The sequence below is a fragment of the Coenobita brevimanus genome, chromosome 72 (genome assembly GCF_032717465.1).
Source record: "Coenobita brevimanus isolate Jiangsu-jjx chromosome 72, ASM3271746v2, whole genome shotgun sequence".
NCBI lineage: Eukaryota > Metazoa > Arthropoda > Malacostraca > Decapoda > Coenobitidae > Coenobita > Coenobita brevimanus.
The window spans coordinates 13,360,474-13,367,165 of NC_137025.1; the positions used below are offsets into that span (position 1 = coordinate 13,360,474).

Below are 6,692 nucleotides of genomic sequence, written 5' to 3' on the forward strand. Positions count from 1 at the left end.
ACTGCCTTATGCGTGATTATTTTATTTAACTTATCATTTGGATGTGAAATTCTACATCGCACTTTACTTTAGATGATGTCGGATGATTTTACTATCCTCAAGAGAAACATGGGGCACAAGAAATTTTACATCAGTACAGTATTTACGTTTTGACTCAGAATGAACGACCTAATATATTTTCCAGCTTACAGTGACGGTTTTATTTAACACACCGAAGCTCAATTCAGCCATCGAATCAAGAAGAGCCTTTCAAAGTGATGGCATTAGAGGAGTCACAGTTAATTCATTCACCACTGTTTTTCCCTTTAGTGCAGTGCAATTTTTACCCCTTCACTACCAAAGGTTCTTTACTGACACGAAATGATTCTGACTTTTTGTAGCAAGATCAAAACATAAAATAAGTGGTACCTTGGCCATTTACACTGCCTGCAAATATTCCTCTCTACCTCCTCACTTTCCTGATATTTTCCTCATGTTCCTATAATAATAATTCATTCATTCATTGCCAGACGCCATGTATCCCAAACGGGGTAGCCAAGGGCTTAGAGTTAATTGTTTTACAGGGAGGGGCACTAATCCTCCACCAACCCCACTTGACACGTAGGGAGAACGTTATGCCAACAGCATCTGGTGTTCCCAGGCGGTCACCCATCCAAGTACTAACCAGGCCCAACGTTGCTTAACTTCACTGATCGGACGAGAAGCGTTGTACTCAACGTGGAATTATGCAGACTAGAATTAACAGAAATGAGAAGGTTGGGTGGGATAAGCAGGGTATCACTAAGTGACTAAGCTATAAAAAAAAAAAAAAAAAAAAAAAAAAAAAGGGTCTACTGAATGAGATTTAGTGTAAGAAATATTAAAGAAGTGATGAGAAATAGAAGGCTGAGATGGTCTGAACATAGTCCTCATAGTTTAGCTTTAGTTCTCCATTTTTTCAGCAGCCCTCTCCCATTTCGCATCTCTAATGTCTTCCTCCTTACCTACCATTCTGCCTCACTAGTTCAGTTACCCTGCCACACACCTCCCCCCTGCCTGCCACCTTGCTCTACTCACTTCTCCCTACCTCACTACCCCCTACCACCTTGCCCCACTCACTCTTCCCCGCCTCTTTGCCTCACTAACTACAACTTGCGTCCTTTTCTCATTCCCTTCTCTCTGCTATTTTGCCTCCCTAACTTTTCCCTGCCACCCTGCCTCACTAAGTTATCCCTGCCTCCCCTCTCTCTACCATCCATTTTCACAAACATCTCCCTGTCTCACTTTCTCTCACAGCCTAGCTCACTTCTCTCTTCCACAGTTCAACCTAAGTTGCCCGGACTCGTATGTGCTACCAGACCTGAATGCCAAAGTGGAGGTACAGTGTGAGACCTCCGGCCAGTGGTCCTCAATCAACTCTTCCCTTCAATGTCGCAGAAGTGGGTGCAGCAGCAAAGGTTATACTCTTTTCATTTTACCTTGATCAAAAACTGTCGTCTCCTCATATCTGATCAATTTTAAATTTTCGTCATCATCATCCGGACCTCCTTTCCAATCCTAGGGCAGGGTGAGGAGTAGCAACGTCCAGACAGCCCAAATTTGCCCCAGTTCAATGGGCCATGCTTCCATTCACACATCATTCTAGCTCTCGAAATCCTGGCTCCATCAGATAGCTAAAAAGTTTCACACGTTCTGTAGCTTCACATATACCCATCTGACAGAGCCAATCCGAACGCTGTCACGTTAAAAAGGGGTGCCAAATCCCTGATCATGCGCTGCTCCTCACAATGTTCATCCAGCCAGTTCGTTCTCTTGTCAGTCCCTTAGCCTCACCGACTTCCATACCTCTCTTTCTCACACCCTCATCCACCATATCCTTCCACCTTCTTCTTGGCCTACCTCGCCTCCTCCCTCCTTCAAATTCGCTCAGATAAACCTTTTTCACCACTCTATTGTTATCCATTCTCTCCACATAACCATACCATCTCAGTCCACTCTCTTCGATTCTGGTGTCCACAGACTTCCTCACTCCGCATCTCTCACGAATCACATTATTTCGTATCCAATCCACTCTATGTACTCCAATTACATTCCTCAGCGGTCCCATCTCCATTGCTAACACTCCTGACTTTTCATTTTCATGCCACACCACAGTCTCACACCCATACGTTAAACTTGGCACTAACACTCCTTCATATAGGCCATGCACAGCTGCAACACTCAAGCCTCTGCTTCTTATCAAGGCCTTCATTGCACCAGCTACTTTCCTTCCTTGTGTGACTCTACTTTCCACTTCTTTTGCACATTTTTCTCTCTTTTCTATCATTGCACCCAGGTACTTCAACTCTCTCACCAATTCCAGTCTCTCTCCATTCACTGTAACATCGCACTGAGGGTCACCTTCTCTCTCAATAACCATCACTTTACTCTTTTTTACATTTACTCTCAAGGCACGACGCTCACAGATATCTACAAAACTCTCCACTTGTCTACCAAGGTCTTGTCCGGTATTAGCAAGTAACATTGCATCATTGGCATAAAACAAATTTGAGATATTCCATCTATCGCCATTCATTACCAACGTCATCCCTCTCTCCATTACTCGTGTGTTTACTTCTCTCATCACCCCATTCATATATATACTGAACAGCCATGGGGACATCACACAACCTTGTCGCACGCCCACACTGATCGTGAACCATTCACTTAGATGCCCTTTTGCCCTTACACATGCCTCACTATCATCATAAAAACTCTTGACGGCACCTAGCAGCTTACTATCTACACCGTACGTAAGTAAATCCTTCCATAATCCTTCTCTATCTACTTTGTCCTATGCTTTTTCCAGATCCATAAATTTTAAAATCTTAAAACAAAAAGTATGACAATTTCTATGATTCACTTACAATATAATTTCTTAATGTCAGCAATTCTTACCTCTTTTATTATTAAAGACTGGCATTTGATCTTGAATACTCTGTATAAGAGTACCGTACGCATACAGGCTTTAGAGAACCGGTACTGTAGGAAAAATTTGGTGTCAGACATATATAACTTCAAAGGGGTTCATGCGGTCAGTAATAACCCTGCGAATACGCCTTGACTGGTCACGACTATTTCTGCCCCAAATGCTTGCTTTAGCCATTTTTCCCACCCAGAACCCGGAAGTCACACCAGTGCCCCAAGACACTGTGGGGGGGGGGGTATAATTGCCATGCCAAAACATTGAAAAATGGATGTGGATACAGTATCCGACATTTGTTTTCGTCTCATCGTAAATTAACCATCTCCAGAAAAGCAGCGAAGTCTTTTAACACGATAAAAATATTAAATGCTTATTTTCTTTTTCTTTACACGATGTTTTTATCATTAAATTAAAATTCCCATTACATACACCATACGGTCCTTCAAATTATACATAGTTTTCTTTGCTCAAGGCTACTATAGTATGACGAAGGGGCAGGCGAAGGCGTGCTGTGAGACTCCCCGTGGATTCTAGTACCGTACTACGCTGTGGTAATCCTCTCGCGTTAGCTGGGGAATGCTCTCCCTTTCGTGCGTTAAGATTACCAAAAGATACGAATGGAGCAAGGTGAACACAGTTTAAGACTACGGCCCATAGCATTGTGCCTTTTTGTCTCTGAGTTATGTAAAATAAGCTGTAAAAGGATGATAATCTGGGTCAAGTTATGGTGAACAAAAATATAGTCACGGATGAACTTTTCATATCACTTATAATAGAAAACGTTTAACAGCCGGCTTTTGGCGTTAATGAGAAGCGTACACAAAGTGGCGCTGTGTAGTCTGGGTGAAGCGAAGCAGCTGTGGCACCCAGCCAGGAGCCAAACCTCCTCACAGTTCCCTGCACCTCTCCATGGGGAAGGACCCTAATGAGGCACTGCCTACCACAAAGGGATGCTGGTTCCCTGCATGGTGTATTTACTGTACTGTCCCTGTTGGGCAGCCCCACAGAAGCAGTTGCTTATCCATGGTCGACGGGACTGCTCGGCCAAACTACAACAATTATTTTACCACATTTGAGGGGTGTTGGACCAGACAAAGCTACTGTAGCTTAGTACTGTAGATTTAAGGGAAACTAGCCTACTCACTCCCCTTAGTGACATTACATGACAAAAAAAAAGTCACTTCTTAGGGACTAAACTCATACAGTCATGACCACTAGATAAGCTGACTACATTGATGCACAAAAACTGAGTGCCATAAAATTCCAGGTTAGTCTGTAATTATTACCGGATGCTGTTACCAGAGCAAGGAAAACATAAAGGTCATGGGAGCAGTAAACAAATGGATGACAGCAGTTGCTCCCATATTATCCCCTTCGAGGTGTGGACACAGTGAAACTAGGCTATCATCGTTCAGATTTAAGGGTAGATGGCGAGCTTAAATCCCCGGTAGTAATACATGACTGTAAAATCTCCAGCTGTTATACTTAGACCACGAGACTGAAAGGCATTAGGTGGATTACATTTATGCAGAAAAAAAGTATAAAAGAAATATCAATCAGTCTGCTACGTCTGATTGTCACGTAACATTGATAGAAATTAAAAAAACTTGAAAATTGCACACATGAAAATATATATATATATATATATATATATATATATATATATATATATATATATATATATATATATATATATATATATATATATATATATATTTATAGGAATAACGTTTCTTTTCTAAAATTACTGTTGACTGATAGCTGTATATACCAGTAGTACTGCCAATCCCAGTTTGGTGGTTAGGCTACTCAGGAGGAAGCAAGGCATTGCTTTGTTTGTTGAGGATGGTTCATATTGTAGTTGCCACTGGATTATCTGCTTGTGAAAGTAACCTTCTTGCGTTTTAATAGTGACAACATCATCACCACCGGTGCCTCTTGGGAGCCAGTCTAGTGGAGAGGCGACTGTGTACTGGGAGGGGGATGTCCTCAACTTCACCTGTCCCCCCAACCTGATGTCCCCAGCAGGCACCAATGTCACCAGCATTCTCTTCAATGGCACAAGCTGGGTTATGGATGATCCTCTCTTCCTCTGCCTCAATGGTCAGTCACTGACAGACGTGTGATAAGAAATTAGGAATGTACAGGTGACCAGTTTTCCAGATTTAACACTTAGCATTGCCAACGCTCTCCTTGTGCGAGGTCTAAACTCCCGGAGTCTGGAAGCACGGATCGTTGAATCATTAACTGAGAGGAGCTGGGCGCAGTGATATGAGCAGGGCTCGCGGATGGTGTGGTGTAGGGGTTGAGAACGGCTTGAGTGTATAGGGAAGATGGTCGGAAGAGAGCAAAGGAACTATTTTTACTGATAAAACGTATGATATATTGTAAAAGAATATAAATAATTTGGACTTTTTAATGGACTGTCGGGTACCACCGCAAGCTTGTGACACATGTGCAAGCCATTTTCTGTGTATTTACAGTAAAGATTCACGGAGAAATTTGGAGACAATAATCAGGCTACAGCCCCTCCTGTCCCTCACCAACCATTTTCTGTGTGTGTGTGTGTGTGTGTGTGTGTGTGTGTGTGTGTGTGTGTGTGTGTGTGTGTGTGTGTGTGTGTGTGTGTGTGTGTGTGTGTGTGTGTGTGTGTGTGTGTGTGTGTGTGTGTGTGTGTGTGTGTGTGTGTGTGTGTGTGTGTGTGTGTGTGTGTGTGTGTGTGTGTGTGTGTGTGTGTGTGTGTGTGTGTGTGTGTGTGTGTGTGTGTGTGTGTGTGTGTGTTAATGTCCACTGCCTCTCCCCTCCAGTGTGCAGTGCGGATCCTCCTTCACTGCCCCCTCCCGCCAACACCTCATGGGATGGCAGAAGTAGGGCGGTCGGCACTGAGGTAAGTCCATCCCCACACATTCTTCCTTCCCCTCCTTCTCACTCTCTCACCCTCCTCCACCATTCCTAATCCTTCTTCGCTCATTCTGTCTTCATCATTCTTTCCTCACCCTCCATCACTGCCTTTCTGTTCCTTCGTTCTTCCTTTCTCATTCCTTCTCCACTTTCCCTAATCTACCCTCACTCCTCATCTTCCTTCACTTTTCCCTCATCATCATACTGTTCAGTCCTTCTTCACCCTTCCTCACTCTTTCCTCACCCTCCCTCACATTTTCTTTACTCTCCCTCTTTCTTTACCTTCCCTCACTTTGCACTCACTCTCCCCCCACCTTCTCTCCCAACTGTCCCTTACCTTTCTTTCCTCTGCCCTTTCTCACTCCCTCACCCACACTCACTCTTCACTTACCCTCCATTACCCTCCCTCACAATTTTTTCTTCTTCTGTATTAACTCCTTTAATAAGGTGTTTTTTATTATTATTATTTTCTTCTGGCTACCTCTACATAATTTTACTCAGTAAGGGTTAAAACGGACCTCAGTTAAACCCTTTCCTGCAGTCATGTTTTCCGTGTTATCACTGCTGTCAGGTAAAACAAAAATAGCTAGTGAGTCACTTGTTATCTTGTTTTATCATTGCTACTGATCCAGGACATCTTCATACGGTGGTAACATCAGTATAACCACCTGGTGGAACTAACCGGTTGTACAAACATCCTTTCATCCCCTCCCTATCCCCCGAAAGGATGATGTTGGACTGAGGAGAACAACTTCAGCCTACAGTCCACTGAAATCATATCGATTCACATCCAGATGGTCCTGAGACAAAAACAGCAGATGATTTTATTCAACTTTGGTGCATCCCC

General features: G+C 43.3%; 1 pseudogene; it reads right to left on the reverse strand.

Annotated features, from left to right (window-relative positions):
- Positions 1-615: 615 nt before the first annotated feature.
- LOC145407311 (5S ribosomal RNA) lies at positions 616-733 on the reverse strand (annotated as a pseudogene).
- Between the last annotated feature and the right edge of the window lie 5,959 nt (positions 734-6,692).